Raw genomic sequence first — 20,982 nt, 5'->3', positions numbered from 1 at the left:
GATGTGAGTAGTAGTGCCCAGGCTGATAGTGAGGCATTGCTGTTAGAGGATACCAGACTTCCTGGGAAGGGGAGCTGGGAAGGGTTACAAAGAGAGTGTTGAGACAGGCTCAGGTCTCAGACCGTACATTACAAGGCTTAAGGGAAGTAGGTAGGGAGGTGCCTTATTCTCATGGAAAAGGGGATTCCATATACTAGAACAAAGGGTTATTGTATAGAGAATGGACCGCTGAAGGAGGGCTAGTGGATGAGAGAATACAGCAGTTGGTAGTGCTCAGAGGCTACCATCTGGCACTTCTAGCCATAGCCCAAGACATTCGCTTTGCAGGTGATATGGGCATAGGACATACCAAGACACTTATGTAGAACTTTTATTGGCCTGGGATTGCAGGCAATGTAACAGGGTACTGCAGGACTTGTGAGCAGTGCCAAAAAGAAGGCAAGGCAGGGGACGAGGTCAAAGCTCCTTTGGTGCCTTTGCTTGTGATTGAGGAGCCATTTGAGAGGGTAGCTATGGATATTGGGTGCTGTCTGAGCACGCCACATTCAACAGGGAAGAATAATGTTCTAGTGGTAGTAGATTTTGCTACCAGATACCCTGAGATGGTAGCCCTGTCCTCCATTGAGGCAGAAAAGGTGTCAAATGTTTTGTTAGAGATTTTCAGTGGGGTAGATTTCCCAAGAGAAATTCTGACTGACAGAGGTGCCAATTTCATGTCAGACTTGTCTGTGGAAGCACTTTGGGGTGAAGCACCCAAAGATCACATCGACAATCCCCAGACTAATGGTCTTGTGGATAGGTTAAACTCTAAACTAAAGACCATGCTACAGGCATTTGCAGACCAGTTTAAGGGAGAGCAGGACAAATATTTTCCCCATGTGCTGTTTTCTTACAGAGACATACCCCAGGAATCCACAGGTTTTTCACACCTTGGGTTGCTGTATGGGCCTTGGGTGAGACCACTAGATTTGATTTATGATGATTAGGAGGGTGAGTATGAATCCTACAAGGAGTCTGTTATGGCATAAGTTCTAAACCTCAGGACAAGGCTCAGGGAAGTCATGAGCTTGGCCCAGGAGAACCTGGTAGAAGCCCAACAACAGAAAAGGGACTGGTATGAGCCAGTGAGTATGCTGTGGGGCAGCAAGTTATGGTTATCATTCTTGTCAGACAGAATAAGCTGCAAGCAGCTTGGGAGGGACCCTTCAAAATGGTAAGGAAGGTCAGTGATATTAACTACATGGTAGATCTACTAGGCAGGAGGCAGGGTCACAAACTGTACCATGCTAACATGATGAAACCTAACAATGACAGAGAGGTCTGTGTGCTGAGTATTTGTAGTGGATGGCAAGGGGAGTCTTAGGGGGATCTGTTGACTGACCTGCTCAGTGAGGCTTGGACTGACACCTCAGTGGAAGGGGTTGCAACGTCCCAGGAGCTATCCCCTACTCAGGTCCAAGAAATCTGAGCAGTGTTACAGGACTTTGGGAGCAGGTTCACTTGGAAACCAGGGTGTTCCCACCTGATGCAGCACCATGTGGATACAGGTCCCCAAAGGCATATTAAGCAGGCCCCTTAGAAAGAGTCAGACAGACTCTGATGGAAGTGATATAGGAAATGTTGCACTGGGGGTAATTCAAGAGTCCAGCAGTCCCTGAGCCTCCCTAGTGGTGTTGGTACAAAAGAAGAATGGCAGAATCAGGTTCTGTGTGGACTACAAGAAACTAAATAGTCACATAGAGTCAGATGCTTACCCCAATACCTAGGACAGATGAAGCCCTAGAGCAGCTGGGTGAGGCCAAGTATCTTACCATGGGCTACTGGCAGGTGCCCTTCAATCCCAAAGCTAGAGGTCAACCTTTGTGACTCCTTTTGGCTTGCATGAGTCTTTGAAGATGCCTTTTGAGATGAAAAATTCCCCAGCAACTTTACAGTGGCTGGTAGATTGTTTCCTAGCAGAAACAGGAGATTTTACTCTTGCTTACCTGGATGACATTGCCATATACAGCCATTACTGGCAAGATCACCTTCAGCATGTCAGGGAGGTGCTGGGTAGACTACAGAGGGCAGGGTTGTCCATTAAGCCCAGTAAGTGTCAGGTGGGTATTGCAGAGGTCTTATATCTGGGAAATAGTGTGGGGGTAGGATCAGGCCAGGACTTGCCAAAGTGGCAGACATTCAGCCATGGCCTAATCCTGTTACCAAAAAGCAGGTGAGGACATTCCTAGGGACAGTGGGGTACTGTAGAAAGCTTGTCCCCAATTATAGTACCACAACTGCTCCCCTCATAGCCCTGACAAGGAAAAACAGGCCAGATAAGGTAGTGTGGACCTCAGCATGTGAGCAGGCATTCCAGAAGCTTAAATGAGCTTTGGGAGGCCTCAGGCTATCCCCTGTGTTAGCCAGTCCAGATTACAGCATATAATTTTTTTGTGCAGGTGGATGCTTCAAATCCTGGGGTGGGACTTGTAGTCAGCCAGGTGTCTTTAGAGGAGAAAAGCACCCACTGCTATATTTCAGCCAAAGGCTGCAACCTAGGGAGGAATGCTATCCAGCTGTAGAAAAGGCATGTCTAGCCACAGAATGGGGACTGCAGAAAGTTCAGACTTAACTGTATGGAAGGAAATTCACTGTAGTTACAATACACAATCCCTTAACATGTCTACATCTGGCCAGCAAGCCAGCAAAATGCCAAGTTGCTAACGTGAATGCCAATGCAGATGGGCTCTCAAGACAGGGTATGGGGTAATGTATTCCCAGATAGGCTCATTCCTCTCAAGCAACGTTTCTCAAGGGGCACTTGAAAAACTAGCTTGAGTCTTCAAACGGGGAGAGAGATGTGGTGATGGGAGGTACTGCCAGCACAGCTAGCTGAAATTTTGTAAATAATTATATGTCATTTGTGAATATCAAACTGATTTGTACAAGATGCTTGTGTTATAAACGTATTAGAACTATATGCCAAGTCTATATCAAACTAATTAGTACAGATGTTTGTGTTGAAAAGGTATTTGTAAAGTGCTTGTGTTTCAAATGTATACAGGGTGTGCCCTATTGGAGACAACAGAATTGTACATGCCCTATTGTAGCTGTTTAAATGTATGTTTTAACAGAGGAAACTGGAAGATTAACCTCAGTCTGCAAACTTTAAAATATATCTGAAATGAAATAATGTTATGGGCTAGGCCACAAAGATACTATCTCACAGGTTTCAATGCAGCCAGAAACACAAAGTCTGTACCAGGAGCCATTCTTTATTGTCTTTGGAGTGAACTAATTACTAGTTTGGAAGCATGGGAGTATTCAATTGTTTTATGGCTTCCAGTACCTGGCACAAATCTGAGCAAAAGCCCTTGTGTGGAAACTGTCCCTTCTTTCTAAGCAGGACCCTTACCTCCTTCCTGGTTACAGGGAATAAAGGATTGCATGGAGAGCATGATCAACGATTGGGTGAGTGGCGTCAATACTCCAACCAGCTCAGAAATCTGTCCAATAAGTTTACGCACTTCTCCCAATTCATTACCTATCCAGTGGTTGTCGCAGTTGTCACAGTTACGACTGCTTACACTTGCTGGAGAATCCATGACCACAGACCTCAAACAAGTAAACACAATGAGTGGTAAATATATTATACAAAATACATATAAAAATATAAAAAAAAATGTATAACTTAAAATGATACAGGTTTTAAAGTTACTTTGACTGCTGTGATGTGTTGAACGATTGTACAATAGCACCATCTTGTGGTGATAATTCATAAAATTTATTGATGTATAAATTGTTTTTAAAATAGGGATGAGGAACACAACTATATATCCCATAAACGTGGATAATAATAAATATATTGCTCTTAATGTAAAATTAAAATGTTTAAAATATTTAAAATATATTATAATTTTGCATAATATTTTAGGTATTATTTTGAAAAGTCTCTTAGTGGGACAGAGCATTATGTATATTGTCTTGGGTCTGACAGCAAGAATGACCATTCTCCACATCAGCTTTCCTGCTCTACTAAGTAAATAAGAAATAGTGATTCTCTTAGATTCAGTCAGGAATATACTGAAGCTTAGTTTGGATGTTGTTTTTCTTTATTTGTCTGAGCCTGTCCTTCAATGTTATGTTAAATATTTACTGTAATTTGAACTCTGATGTCACTGTGAATATATACTTAGTATTTTCTTGTTCTTTTATTGCTTATTATTAACTATATTTAAACATTTCATTGTGACTGATCTTTTTAGAGGTATTTAAATTTTGAGAGTACTTGCATATTTATTTATGGACACTGTGTGGACCACACCTGATAACCTTGCTCTTGGTCAAACTACCAATTGTATTAATATTAACTTCACTCAGTATATTGGGTACCCTTAGAAGAGCCTTAAGGTAGCTGGCAGGAGTGTCTGGGCAGATGGGTGCATACCTAGTAAACCTGTGCCTGCCTTTCCCAGTGTGTGTGTGTGTGTGTGTGTGTGTGTGTGTGTGTGTGTGTGTGTGTGTGTGTGTAAATCAAACCTCAAGGAGTGTGTATGTCAGCTACTTGGGCAGGGACACAAAGCACTGGTTGGTCAGAGAGGGTGCAGGAGGTCTTGGCTTGGACACTCAGCTGAGATCTCAACTCTATGTGCCAGTTTGGAGTCTTATTGGGGATCTGGAGAAAAAGAGAGAAACCAGCCCCGGATTGTGTTTCCCATGTGATCTTAATGGAAATTGTGCTTGATTATGCTTGATGCAGAGAGCTGCATCTGGAGATACTGTATGTGTACCTGTTATCCTCCCATTAAATGCCCCCCACAGGTGCCAATGCTAAGGATTAAGGCCCCTTTACTGGCCCAGAGGTGGATGGCCACAGTGGTGCAGTGGTTAGCATTGCTGCCTCACAGCAAGAGGTTCCCTGGTTCGATTCTCAGCTGGGGTGCCTTCTTTGCAGAGTTTGCATGTCTTCCCTGTGGCCGCGTGGGTTTCCTTTGGTTGCTCCAGTTTCCTCCCACATATGAAAGACATGCTGTAGGTGGACTGGACACTCTAAATTGGCCCTAGGTGTGAGTGTATGCTTGTGTGTGCCTTCTGTGTAAGGTTGGGCACCGAGCTAGCAACTCAACACCATAAAACTCCACTGCCAATCGTTCTTTGGCTTGTTCTGTCATGGCAACCCCTATCCGGGAAAAAGCCAAAAGGAGAAGAAGAAGAAAAAGAAGATTACTGGCCCACAGGTGGGGCATCAGAGTGCACACATTCTCAACAGACAAGCACACACATCTAGACCATCAATTTCTTACCGAACTCTCTTACTGTGATCATCCCGGGAAACAGATGGACACACTTACACCAACACACATGCAACCCTACTCTCACATCTTTGTAAGACTTACCTGCACTATGGCTGCTTCCATAGGCATGAATTGGGTGATCCACAAAAATAAATAAATAACTGCCACAACCACTGCTCAAGTACAATAACATTTAATACAAATAATTAAAAACTACAGACTTAGTGCTTTCGTCCCTATCTAGGGCATCATCAGAGTAAAAACATATTGACCAATCATTACTACACCCTCCTTAATCACATGATTAAAATTAAATGAATGGATAAATTAACCCTCAATGTACTGTTCCAAAGCTACTCACATCTTCATAGAACTTACCTGCACCATGTCTGCATCCATAGGAATGAACTGGGTGATAGCCATCTTTTGAGGGAGTTCACTTTTTCCTCTGCAGTTCTTATTCAGAGTCTGCCTGTAATGTTGCATCATCTTCATATAGCAACTTTGTGGATGTGTCACCTCTGACCTGTTTGCTAATGTATTCCTTCACCATTATAAACACTGTGGGCTCAGAGCTGAACACTGATGCACACCCTCTCTCCCTGAGAATCCAGCTGTGAGTCTGAATATTGTGTCAATGGATATGTAGCCTGCACACTAGCTTTAATGGTAAGCTAAGAGATGTAGATACATGATATAAAACTAAGAATGACTTTGAATTTTATAAACTGAATATCTTCATGATACTCAGCAGCTCTAAATCTTTTTCATTGTACAGAGATGCATACTTTCATAACTCTCAAGTGCTATGATTTTAGTCATAACAGTATAACGTTTGTTTTCAAATTTAGCTTTGCTCTTCCTGAGTTTACCGTAAATGCTAATAATTGTAAGGGCACACATATCAAATAATTTAACCAAATCCTGAAATAACTCGTATGTGGTCAACAATCTGAACTGTCATAAGTACAAGAACTTTGCTAGTTTTCTGATATTTTACTCTGAGTTTTATTGCTTGGGGGATTGAGATAAATAAATACCTTATCTGCATTTCTAACAAATACATGATTCGATTCTTAGCAATAACCTGTTCCTAACTAATTACTGGTAGCTATTGTTTCCTGCTGATACCATAAACATTGCTTTTTAAGTTAAATCAACTTTTCTCTCTTCCTCCAATAAACAAGGCAAAAACAAATGTTATTATCATCTGCAGCATTTTTATCTCTGCATACTGTATATTTTTTTCACACAAAACATCTAATGTCACAAAGAACATTTTGTATTTTTCCTAATATTTTTCAAGGCATGATATAGTACACATGGCATATAATTTGTTATTTATGTATTATTTATTTGACATTTGTTAACCGGCATGATCCAACTGGGTAAAATCCTTTTTCAGTGGAGGCCTAGGGATAAAAACTCCACATAGACAATAGTAAAATTACAATGAGGTACAGCAAAATACAAATATTTACAAAAATTAACAATATCAGCAGTAATAAAAATATCTAATAGCTATAAGAAAGTAAGGAGATAGAGAAGGCTGGAGACAAGCAATAGAATGATTGTAATAAGGAAGCAGAGGTAGAGTAAGGGAGGAACTCAACTAGGATGATTACAGAGATAAGACCAGATACTATTAAGATGCAATTTTAGTGTTTTTTTAATTAATGGACATTTGAGATATTTCTCAATGATAGAGGAACTTTATTCCAATGGGAAACAAGAGAGAAGCTGAGGAGATACTGTCCAATAGATTTATTAGGTTTATAAATTTGAAGTAGATGTTGATCAGAACTTCTGATAGATTGGGGGGGGGTGTAAAGAGAGATGAGTGCTGAGAGACTAAGGCATTTGTTGGGTTTGTCCAGTATGGAATGAATAACTCGAAGTTGAGAAAATAAGAGTTGGTTAGGAAACTAGCCAGTTAAGAGACTTCAGATTTAGACAATGATGAGATTTGAAAGACTGGTTAGAAGCAAATCTAGCTACTTTATTATAGGTAGATTTTAATTTGAAAAGAAAAGAAGCCTGAAGGTTAATTAGGATTTGTGAGCCATAAAAGAGATTAGGAAGAAGGAAGGCATGGGCGAGTGAGATTCTAGCATCCAGTGTGAGGAACATTTTATTTCTATACAATAAACCAAGTTTTTTGGTGAGTTTTCTTAATACAGTGATGTACATGTATTAATACAGTGATGTACATGTAAGTCAAATTTGAGCTGATCATCTATGGTCACACTAAGGATCTTAGTATGAATTTCAGGGGAAAGGATAGTATTATTTAGCAAGGAGATGGTACATGATGATTTCAGATGGTAAAGGGATTTTGGGAGGAAAAAGAGAAGCTTAGTTTTTTGGGGGCTTAAGAATGAGTTGATTATTAGATAGCCAGGATTCAGTAAGGTTAAATGATTTTTGTTTGATAGACAATAGATCAGTAGAGTTATCAGCAAAAAAAATAACAGTGGAGTCATTAGCAAACTGAATGAAAGAGGACTGGGGACAAGCTTGGTAGAGATGGTTAGTAAAGATGTTAAAAAGAAGGGGACCTAGAACTGAGCCTTGTGGAACACCCATATTAAAAGGGAGAAAGGGAGAGAAAGAAGATAGCCATTTCACAGATTGCATCCTGTCAGTAAGGTAGCTGTTGAACCAAGAGATAGTGGAAGTGGAAAAGTTAAGTTGAGCTAACCTGGAAAGGAGAATGGAGTGTGAGACAGTGTCATATGCTTTAGAAAGGTTTAAGAAGAGGCAGGACGCAAGTTTATTGTTATCTCTAGCTAGACACACACAGTTGACAAAAGAGATGAGAGCAGTGGTTGTACTATGCAAGGGGGTAAAACCATGCTGGGTTGGAATAATCAAGTTTTCATTGATAAGATAGGTTAAGATTTGTTTATGAATACACTGTTCAAGAATTTTGGAAAGATAAAGAATTGCTATAGGCTGATAGTTAGAGAGTTCAATAGAATACCCTCCCTTGTGAATGGGTATTATGTGGGATATTTTCCAAATAGTGGGGACAGATGATTCTCTGATGAAACTTTATTTTCTGTAGGTAAGAACTTTAAATTTGATTTTGGACACTACTCACACTCCATCTCATTTGCTTACTGTAGTGAGCACAGGGTGATCATTTGGATAGGACTACCCCCTTGCTTTTTTGATTTTGGACAATCCTGCCTTTCCAATCTCATCAGCTCATTCTACTGTGTACAGATAGTACATCTGGGAAAGACAACCCCCTTAGTTTCTTAATCTTGAATTATCTTCTGTTCCTTCCCACTGGACAAAACAAAATAAAACAAAACAAAAAAATGCACTTTATTCAGCTGTTTTTACTGTAATTGTGTTCTTCCTGCTTGCTCTTGAGTGATGAAATGGTTGGATTCTGCTGTATTTATTACTGTTCATTAGTAGCCTGATTAAATTTAAATTAAATCTGTTATTCTAACCCTCTTAGTTTTTGGCTTAGCACTTGGGCTTCAGGCCAATTATTTTACATTTATGAAGGTTTTTGTGGTCTACACTCTTTTGGACAAACCCTTACCAAAACCCTTTCTCCCCAAGTCCATCTCTGTCTCAGGACACTATGTCTGGACAATTCCCATCAGTTTTTCCTTCCTGCCTGCCTGATCAACATGGGCATACTGAGATAGTGTAGCAACTGCCTTATGTTCACTCACAACCCTCTTCTCCTAGCACATAATTATTCTACTTGTGAGAAATGCATGTATATCAGTAACTTGGAATCCATGCCCTCTTGCTCCTTAGTCAGTACCCCCTGACAAAGAGTAGATTGTCAGCACAAACACCACACCACCCACATCACATAGTCAAACACAGCACACCTATACAGAGGTCCTCAATAAAAACTTACCTAAACAGCAGAGACCTCCAAAACACACAAACATTCCACACATAGCACCTAACACAATACAGACAGCAGACAGCACACCGTTGTCTCACAAACACAGTCTATAAGGCATAACAATAAACTCATACAGCCCAGAATGCACAACATTAACCAAACATACTAGTCATTGACACACCAATGTCCCCCTCACCAGGCTTGACAAGAAGAAGATCATGGTCAGTTGTCTGTCAGGTGCCAAAATCCCCCACATCATGCACGCACTTAGTCATACTTGTACCTGTTGTGGAAAGACTTGCCATTGTTTATGTTGATGTGAATGACTTGAGATGTGCCTCCCTGGATTATATGAAGAGGAACATGATTGAGCTGCCAGAGTGTGTGTCCCAGGCAGGTATGACCCTAGCCCTAAGCAGCATCCTACCTTGACCAAGAATGATACCACAATACCAACAAAAATAATTGACATCAACAATTGGCTTAGTTTCTGGTGTCATTCCAAGGGGATGCAGTATCTGCCCAAGATGACATGGTTGACAGGCCTCAATGCTTTGCCAAATATGGCCTCCACTTGTCACCTTTGGGATTCAGGATTTTGGTCAAAGCTCTTGCCTCCCCCATTATGCCTTTTGTAGGCAGTGTCCCACAGACAAATCTTCCAACATAAAATATCTGTTAAAAAGCAAATGAAGGTCATGCTGCTTAACACTAGGAACCTTAACCAGAAAATGCACTCACTGGAGCTCTCCTAGAACTGGAAGATGCTGACAAATGTCAGTCATGGAAACTTGGTTCAAGGCTACAGAGAGCATCCCTGCCTTACCAGGCTATACCTCATTCCACACATTCCAACCCCAAAATGAGGTCAGGAAGACTAAGGTTGGTGGAGTTTCTATTTTCATTAAAGACAAGCACACCTCCAGACTGGTTTGCCAGCATGATGCACTAGAACTTCTCCAGGTGCAATTAACAATTGACAATACACCCATCCAAGGTATAGCCAGCTATAGACCCCCTCTGTGACTCAGGACACCCACTCCTCCTACCTGGGCCTACTTGAGTCCATCAAGGTACCTCCTAGCACCCTGTGATCCATGGTGACACCAACTACCCCACCATAAACTGGGTGAGCTATTCCTGCTTTAATGCAGTTGGCCAACGGTTCCTTGACTTCATCAATTCTAATGCACTAGAACAGCTTGTCTCATCCCCCACAAGGAGAGACAGCATTCTAGACTTGGTTCTCACCAACATGGGCGATCACTGCACCACCCCAATAGTAAGTTCTTCCCTGGTGAGATCAGACCATTCATCTGTCTCATTCAAAGTGTCTATCCCATCCAACCCCCCTGCCATAACCAGGCTAAAATACTTCTCAAAAACTGACTACAACCTTTTAAGGGAGGGTATCAGTAGCTTCACACCACCGGCCTCCACAGAGGATGCAGACAAATGTACTGAACAGTATGCCAGTGCAGTGTACAAGCACCTGTACAACAGCAAGGACTCAGCCATACCCAATAGAAATAAACCCTGCTCCTCAAGGAAACAGAAACCTGTGTGGTGGGCATCCTCTATCAACAGTCTTTACAACAAAAGGAAGAAACTGTTGTCCAAAAGTAAAAAGGCACAAATTCCCAATTGGAAAAACTCCCTTCTTAACCTGAACAAGCAAATTAGATCACTAGTGAAAACCTCCAAAACCAGTTATGAATTGAAATTAGCCTCTAACTAACCACAAAGCCTTTTTTAGTTACATCAGAAGCCTCCATGGGAAAGCCCAGGTTTGTTCCAAATTAGTTCTTAATGGTACCACTTAAACTGATCCTGTTGACTTAGCCATCCTGCTAGCAGATATGCTCAGCGCAAACCTCACCCCCATCCCCCCAAAGGCCCATTTGACATCCCTGATACTTGCACAACACCTCACATCTCCATAGATCAAGTGGTAAAGGCCATATCCAAGGCAAAGAACACCGCGTCCATGGGAACAGATAGTATCCCAGGCTGTATTCTGCAACATCTCAAGCAAGAACTAGCCTTGCCATTGAACACCTTATTCAACCATAGCCTAAGTACAGGCTTCATTCCAGCAGAGTGGAGAACTGCCATTGTCATCCCTTTGCACAAAGGTGGTGCCAATACTGACCCTGGAAACTATCACCCCATTAGCTTGACAAGTCTCATCTGTAAGGCTATGGAGCATATTATTATGAACCTCATAAGCAGGGACATAGGCAGCCTCCAAGCACTTGACCCCACCTAGTTCAGATTTGTCAAGGGCAGATCTTGCCTGTTTAACCTGATTGACTTTTTTGAGACTGTCCCCAAGGGACTGTATGAGGGAAAGTCAGTACATACAGCTTACCTTGACTTGGCCAAAGCCTTTGACACAATCCCCCACTCGGGCATCATCGAAAATCTAACACAACTTGGCTTAAATCCCTATCTCATCAGGTTGGTGGCCAGCTGGCTCACTGATAGGACCCACAAGGCCAAAATAGGTGCCAACACCTCTGACAGCAGACCTGTCACTAGTGGTGACTCCTGGGGATCTGTCCTTGGACCCCTATTGTATGACATCTACTTCTCAGAGTTCCACGCAAAAACAAAAGGCTTGTGGCTCACCAAGTTTCCAGATGACTGTAAGTTGGGTGTTGTCATTGACTCCCCAAATGATGTTAACATACTTCAAAAGGGTCTTACAGCAACAAATGATTGGTGCCAAAGTCATGGCCTTAAGTTAAATGCAAAAAACTGTATTATACCATTTGGCAAAAACATGGCCCCTACTGATTACCATGTTAACAGCAACCCCTCAAACTCACATTTGACAATCATGTAGCGGCAGTGGTAAGAAAAGTCTTTTACTTGATTCATCTCATAAGTAAAGGGATTACATCCAAAAAAAGGAGGTTATTAATTCTCTGTACTCCTCCCTCATTAGGCCAGTAATTGAGTGCAACTCCCCATTTAGTATGTACCTCTACAAACACTTGCACCAACTGAAAAGGCCACAGAAGGACCTCACAAAAAGAATCCACGGCCTCCAACACATGTCCTATGTGGACAGGCTCAAATCTCTATCACTCTACTCCATTTCATACAGATTGTTCAAAGGTGATCTGTGTCTCACCTGCAAGGCAACCTCAGACTCTGCTCTACTAGAGATGCTCCATATCTGTAAGTCTAACTCCTCACTTAGTACCCGATTGAAAGGCTTATGTGATATTAACAAAACCTGCTGGAGAGAGAGGTTTGCCTCCCAGAGGCTGCCCTGTCTCTGGAAGTGACTCCCCATACACATCAAACAAAGTATGTTGCTGACTCTGTTCAAGAGCAACCGTGATGAGTGGATTGGTAACCACAAATTTGTCCCAGAGGTTCCACCTGTGTCCCTTACTGCCAGGGATGACAGGTGCTGAGTGAGGTTTCTTTCTTGGGTAAACTCTTGGCTAGGTTTGTAAGGGCCCAAAGCCATTAGCCTAGTAATCTCCTGTCATCCTATATTCCCAGGGATTTCTCTACTTGCAAGTAACTCAGATGTACCTCTTATCTGAAACATGCTATTTATTTGGATAAATTGATAGCAAAACATAAGTTGCCAGTAACTTTAGCTTCAGATAAACAATAATGGACTATTTATATTAACACAGTAACAATTTTTATAATATAATAATAAGATTTTGTGAACTGTCATATTTGAAACTAAAAGGTTGCATTACATTTTGTAACATTAACTCAACCACTTTATGTAAGTATGCTTTTCATTTACATTAAGGAAATGTGTTACTTGGCTAGTAACTTAATGTCACATTGGCAGGAAATAAACTTTCTTTAAATTTAAGCTTAGGTATGGGGACAAAAACCTGACTGGAAGATAATAAAATCATATGATATGTACTTTAAAATGCTGTAGTACCGAAGTAAATTCAAATTGTTCCCTGATCCCTTTAAAAATGCATGTTTTCCTTCTTCAGCTCTCAGTTAAATTAAAGTGGTATGTAATCATCTTCAGAATGTAATAACTGTATGAAGTTGTGCCATCTTACAGAATACTGCAAAGTCAAGTGCAGGTAGTTTTATTTTGGCAGTCATGAGCAGTTTTTCATAATTAAAAAAGACTTCCACTTTGGGCATATTAATGTTTCTATATACAATATAAATTCACCTGTAAATGAATGAATGTCATCATTATGATTCAACTCCTGAACTGAAGTTCTGCACACATTTCATCTAAAAATAAGAAATCACTCCACTTACTGTATTAGTGAGGAAGTCTAATCATGTCAATATCTCTTTCTGTATTAATTAATGGCATGCATCCAAAAGCTGTAGTTATGTGTGTGTATGTGTGTTCCTCCTATTGTAAAGAAGGAAGAAGCAATTTTGCCAGCGTCTTAAGCACAATTAAAAATTGCTGCATGAATCACACAAAAAAACTCCAGTATGTACACACAATAAAGAGGATTTGAGAAGAAAATAAGGACCTGTGTAAGCATAACAAATAATGTAACTAATGCATGTGTTTCTAATCCACACTGAGGTAGAAATAAAAGCAGGGCTGTCATTTCACCTCATTTGGAATAAGTTCACAAAAAGGTTTTTACAAATAGGCACATTTATAAACACAGAATGAACATCTATTTGCAGACTTAAGTATACCTGCCTACCCACATCAGCAACAGTTAATCACTAACTAATTTACATTACAGATTACCTCAAGAAACACAATACATTTTTTTTAAGTAACTGATTTCAAAATCAAAAATCAAAATTCTTCTGCAAAATGTTATGTTGTTAGGAGAAAAGGAAAGCCCATCAGACATAACTATTCCATTAAATAGAATGTTTGACATTCTTAGCTAAACAGCTACTACTTTTGCCAGTGTAATGGCCTTTACCTCATGTAGTCAGAATTTCAGACTGTTTCTGATTCTGCTGATACAACCTCAGTGTTGTACAAAACCCTACATAATATCTTTACATTATGCACAGACATATCTGTTCACAGTGAATTAGCTTGTATCCTTGGATAACACTGACACTTTCATTGTTTTTTAAATTATATCCACCACTTTTGTTTTACAAAGTGGATGTTAAACACTTCTGTTATTCCCAACCTGCATCCTCAAAATGTATCTTTTAGTTTTCACTGTTAACTTCAGTTATTTTCGCACATGTCAACTGCATCCATATGTCTTGCTACATCTTGTTATACTTCTCTTAAACCAATGATGTAGCATGAATGACATTTACAGCATTAAGGAAGAAATAAAAAAGTGAGTTCTTCACTTCATGCCAATCATTGTTCTATGCATCTAATCTGTAAACATCTCAGATGTATTAAAGCACAGGCATACCTGCTTTAGTGTAAACTAAGGAACATAAAATTCATAATGGAGAAGTAAGAATGACTGTGAATGTTATAAGTTGACAACTCTCATAATATTCAGCCTCTCTAAATCTCTTTAATCATACAAACATATATACCTTCATACCTTGTAGCTGTTATGATTCCTCCTGGGTTTGTTGATACTCTTCATATCTATTCTAACTGTTTTAAGGTCACAGATTTTAGTAAAAGCTGAACCAGACCTAAGCAGACTAACAATATGTAGTTAACCAACTGAAAAGCTTTCTTTTTGAAAACATAAAATATGCTTCTCTCTGACCTTTTACTTCGATTTTTATTGCTCAGGGTTTTAGATATATGTGCATCTTATCTGTAGTTCTGAAAAATGCATGGCTTACATCTTATGAATATTATCTGCCTTATAATACTTGGAAACATTGTTTTCCTGCTATGTAACACCATAGACATTATGTTTACATCAGTCACATTTTCTCTTTCAGCATAACTGCATCCAGTAAAAGCAGTTATGAGTAATCATCATCTCAAATTACTATGTATTTTTCATATTCCACACAAAACATATAGGGTTATAAGAAATACTTTGACATTTCCTATTTCTCAGGGCCATGATGCAGTGCAAAATTGTTAAGGTTTTGTGACCTTTTGGCCACTCATGTCTACTGTGCAACTGTGTGTGATAGAATAGGAGCGTTATTTACTGTGCAACTGTGTGCAATGTCCCTGGCATAGGCCAGAGCAGGCTATGTCCTCAATTCACTTATAATCTGCAAATGCCTATGTCGCATTTTGTTGACATTAGTCAGCAGGACAGAATCACCAAGAAACAATTTTAGACCTTTTAGTGGTTAGCCATGATATGGTGCACAGTCTGATGTCTGTGTTCTATCTAGAATGTACTCTGCATAACTGTTGATGCCTGGAGCAGTTGGTCTATATAACTCTTTCCAGTTAGGTGCCATCTAGACTCTGTGCTGCTGCCCACAACTCCCTTTTGAGGCAAAATTTTGATTTTTTTTTAATTGCAACCACCCAGCATATCTTTGTGGGATGGAAGGACCTGACAGAGACAGAAGGAGAACATGCAAACTCAACGCAGGCATTGACCAGAGGACAGGGTTGAACTTTGTAAATTTTGCATGGGAGGTAAAGACCTTAACCATTATGCAAAGCATGTCTGCCATACAAATGATGCCATAAAATTCACACAAGTTTTATAAGGTAAACATCTAGCTCGTGTAAATCTTGTAAAATATCAGAGATGAACCTGTTATCTTTTTGAGTTAGTTAATAGCAGCTTTTGAAACACTTCAACAAAGTAGGAGTTAGACATACACGTCTATAATGATTGACATCTTCTTTTTAAGACAACTTTAGGTGAAATGTATGGACACTCAGAATCATTTGGGGCTACTTAATTTGGTCAAGATGTGACATAAATGACTCAAACTGTTGTAAAAAAAAAGTACCTGTTGAATTCATTGGTAATGGATAAGAGAACTCTAGCCAAAACTCCACAAATACATAATAATATAACTGGACTAGTTTAATGTGATATGGAAATAACATATGCGTAATTCAATTATTTTATGCTGTGATCCTTAGATAGTCTTGTTTCATATTTTGCCATTTGTTTTTTATCAAAATCTCAAGGTACTTGGACACATCGTTTAGTTCAGCTTTGATTCTCTGAGTTGGATACATTCTATAGATTTGAAAAGTTCTGAGGCTGGCATAATGGTTAAGGTGTTTACCTTACAAACACAAGTTGTAGGGTTTGAAACTAACATGGGGTCATTGGCTATGCTTAAAATGGTCCACAAGGAAGTTAGCCTAGTACTAATCTATAGGGATTGGAAGGGTGGCCTAATGGTTAAGGTGTTTGCCTTACAAATACAAGCTGCAGGGTTGGTGTCTCAGAAGGGATAATTGGCTAGGCTTAAAATGGCTCACAAGGGCAGTTAGCCTAGTACTAACCTATGAACTATGAACCTAATTTAATCACCTGGTTATTCCACTCAAAAATGTTTGTGGATAATAAGCTGTACATTTTATTTTCTTTGCAGCAGTGAAAACATCAATTAAAGTTATGAACACATATTTATTTTACTGAGACTTTCAGTATTCAATTTAATGGAATTAATATGCTCTTTTAAAGAGTCCATGTTGATTAGTCCATAATTATATCTACATAGTACATGATGAGACTGTTTCATACGAGACCGTGTCATACTATTAACTGTTAAAGTAATGGAATTATGGTCAGAAGTACCCAGTGGGGGATGTATATCTGTCACTGGAACAAGTAGAAAACTGTAATAAACCACAGGTGATAGCCAGGTAGTTTAGCAATATTTAATGAACCAAATTTCACAATCCACACTACACAGTAAGCACTTTCATCTGTCAAGGACTTCTTCAGACTTGTCAAGATTCAGTAAGGCAGTTGCCCTCCATTTGATGGAACTATACTTTTGTAAGAGGTGGACACACACATCTGTAGATAGCTTATTAGCCATAAATTAAATGCGCAGCTTTTGGTAGTAAAGGAAAAATGTTTACTATTTCACTCTTAAGACATTTAGGGAACCTAAACAAGCACATTATACAGACTTCAATATCCCCTAAGGAAAACATTTAAACATGTAAAAATTCAAAATTAATTTTATATATAAAAATATCCTCCTCTGCTAAAGTTACTGCATTCATGTCAACATAATTAGCTATAGAAAGCATGCTAAAAGGTATGACATACACGCATAACTAGAGCAACACTCATGTGCACACAAGATCTTATATCCAAAGAATGTGTACACAAGTGTCCTGTCATTAACTGTAACTCCAGGGTATTTTGAAAATACAGTACCAACAACATTGAACAGGAGGCATATTAAAATTTTTGTAAAAATTTAAGAACAAATTAAAATTATGTGCACAGATCTAACAAAACACTCCTGTCCTGTGATGCACAGCCTCACATTTATAGACACAAGTTGGCATAGGCTACCAACACCTAAACAAATAAACATAAATATCAAACTGCATTATAATGCTATTAACATTTTAAAAACAATTAATCTGTAAGTGTTTATGAAGCAGAAAAAATCATGGGTATTGACAAACAGCCACACATGGTTTTGTGTAAGTATTTTAAATTCATAAAAAGTTTACCAATGATAACAACACCATAACAGCAACACAAAATAAAACACTGATGCTAATATAATACAAAATGCAAACATGAAAAAAACCTTAAATGAATTACAAAGCTGTGTTTCACAAACACATTACTGGCAAAGACCTGAGCATGTTCACACACAGCAGTGGGAAGATACTTATTTTAGTTGACCTGCAAATGTACACAAAATGTTAGTTACCATTTTAGAAATAAAGTAATATAAAATATGGACAGTCTGTGAAAATCTGTAGAGTTGAGTGGTATGATGCAGACAGCTAAAGGTGCAAGTGTGTGCTGTTCAAAGTAAATATAAAAAGCATTAAATAGACTATTCATAGTTACATGTTAGCATATGCAATATGAAGTTGATGAAATGCAGACATATCCATCTAAAAAGCAGTACTCTGTGCAGATATATCCTAATGTAATATCCTCACTTCTGTGTCCAACATTTGGATCCCCTTCAGTTTCCATAGCTGTAAGGTTGCCAATGGTGTATAGTCAGGGCTGTCAGCATGAAGAAGAAGCAAATGAGGTCTGAACTCATTAGAATTGCTGAATCCCAAAAAATTGGATCCTTGTAGGGATATAAACATAGTGCAGACACTCCCTCAATGTTTTTGTTTATGGGATGGCAGCAGTGAATGCTTACATGAGGTGGGTGTGTCAGGTTAGACTTACAAAGTGTTACTTGTAGGCCTGTCAAGATTGGAAATGCAAGCAAGAAGTGCACAATTCAAAGGTTCTGTTGCATTAACATCCAACCTTCTCATTTTATGGCAAGTTGTGTTTTCTCTGTCAGGTTTTTAGTATTACGTAGTATAAAAGAAAAGAATAGGTTAAAAAGGGATAAATAGTTGAAATGAGGAAACACTATCTATGACATACACAGTAGAAAATGTTGCTACATGAGATAAGTCTACATAGGTTTGGATTTCACCTCTCACTTCATTGCACCTTCAGAAAAAAGGATGTGTGCCTTATTCGTCTTTGCCACACAAACAGCTTTTCAGTTCCACGATGATGCCTCAGTGGGAGACTGTGTCAAAGCCTTTTGGCCAAATCGAGCTAGGCAGTACAGTACTGATTTGCCTTCATCCAGGGGCTTTGATGACACTGTCGAAGAATTCCACTAGGTTTAACATGAGTGAACTGCACTTGAGGAAATCAAACTGTGTCGGGTGAAGAGTTTGAATGTCACCAGTGTCCTTGCTGATAAGGTCCAAGATTATTATCTCCATGGCCTTACAAGCAAGGCTGGTCAGACTTATGGGTGTATGTTTCCCCAGGTCAGATGAAGGAACCCCTCTGTGAAAGGGTATTATGGTTGCTGTGTTCCCCTTTGCCCGGACAAAGCCAGTACTTAGACTGTGGTTGAAGGGAGTACCCAGTGGTTCTGCTATCTCTTGCTTTAAACTGCTTAGTAATCAGCCTGTGATCTTATCCAGTCCATAGAGGTTGTGTTTTTGGCATTGACAAGTGTGGTTATGACCTATTATTTGGAGGTAATAGGTAGAGAACTGTTGACAGGTATGCTGTGGGGTATGATCGGTGGAGACAGGGGTGCAAAATTGTTGCCAAACCTCTCTGCTAACAGGTTGGCTATGTCCTCAGGTTTGGTATGAGTGGTACTGTCTACTCTGAATTTGGTGCAAAGCTGGGCCTTCACCTTTACATTACAGACATAGCTAAAGAATGCTGTGTGATTATCATTGGCTATGGATGCTAATTCAGTTTCATAATTAGCTTTAGAGGACTTTACAATATGTCTAATTTGCTTGTTCAAGCTATGGAGGTTGTTCTGCTGAAACTGTTCCCATTATTTCTGGACATAATTTTCTTTAATTTGTTGTATAATCTATTTATGCTGAATGCCCATCAGGGTGGCTTGTTTTTCATGAGCAAGATTTGACCCATTGTGGTACAACTAAGTCGATACACTTATATGGGTGTTTATAAAGGACATTTGTGTACACCACCATTTAGTAGTTTTTACTGTCAAAGGTGGCATAGGTTTGAGACTATATATGCCTTTGCTTGATTTGCAGAGATTTTTCCACCTTTTGGATCCTGATGGGGGCTCAGCTATGATTGTTGCATTGAACATGACTGATTTATGGTCAGATTTTACTAGGGAGGGTCTCACACATGGGGTGTTGCAGCAATCTCCCATGTCAGTGAGTACTAGGTCAAGGGCTTTCTAGCCTCTTTTGGGGTGCAGTCTAAGTGTTCCAGAGTATTCGTGTTTACAAAGTGCAGGAACCTTATAGCAAGCGTGTTTGAGCTCATATATGTATCCCAATCGATGGAAGGATAGTTAAAGTTACCCATGCCTAGGATGTTTGGCTGCAGTACAAGTAGGTCCAGGAAGCAACTGTATGGTTTTAATAGTTGATGTTGTTGAACCTGTAACTGATAATGATGTAGAGAGTTTTTCCTACAGTTAGCTGGATTTGGTAAAGTCGTACTGCTTAACCAGTCTTCAGGTGTACTTGTCTTTTATGAAGATGGATACACCTCCTCCTTTGGTTCTTTCATATTCATTTTGTCAGAGTACACTCTGCAACCCTAAACCATGTCTCTGTGATTGCACAAACATTGACATCTTCTCAAGTAAGAAGTACCTCCATTGAGTGTAGTTTCTGATTTAGACTCATAGCATTAAGCAGCATAACCTTGAGTTTGTCTTTTGAGGATAATTTTATGCCCGTTACTTTGTTCTTATGACATTGCCTAAAAAAAGTCACTATGGGGGAGGCAAGTACCTCAGCCAATACCCAAAAGGCAAGAGGTGACAGATGAAGACCATCCTTGGCAAAGCAGTGTGGTCTGTCGACCATATCATCCCAGTCTGACAACTACTGGATCTCCCTAGAGTGACATCAATAGCTAAGCCAATTGTTGAAGTCAATAATTATTTTGTTTGTATTGAGGTATCATCCTGGGTGAATGTAGAATGTTGCTTAGGGCTATGGACATACCTGTCTGGGAGACATAATCTGAGAGGTCAGTCATATCTGACATCATATAGTCCAGTGAGGTACTTTTCAAGTCATTTACTCCAACATAGATTATGACAGAGGTGTAACTGTGGTTGTTGTTGTGAGACTTCAGTGTGTGCAAGACTTAGCTGAACCTGGCACCTGACAGGTAGCTAACTGTGACACTCTAGTGAGACAGACATCTGTGTGTCACACTATGTATTTGTGTATGACCAAGACATTGTTTTTCAGGAGTTTTGCCTTAAGTGCTTAATGAGTGACATACGGATGCA

This window comes from Protopterus annectens, chromosome 4.part0, assembly GCF_019279795.1.
Source record: "Protopterus annectens isolate FY-2018-M chromosome 4.part0, PAN1.0, whole genome shotgun sequence".
NCBI classification, from domain to species: Eukaryota; Metazoa; Chordata; order Ceratodontiformes; family Protopteridae; genus Protopterus; species Protopterus annectens.
This window is presented reverse-complemented; position numbering follows the sequence as displayed.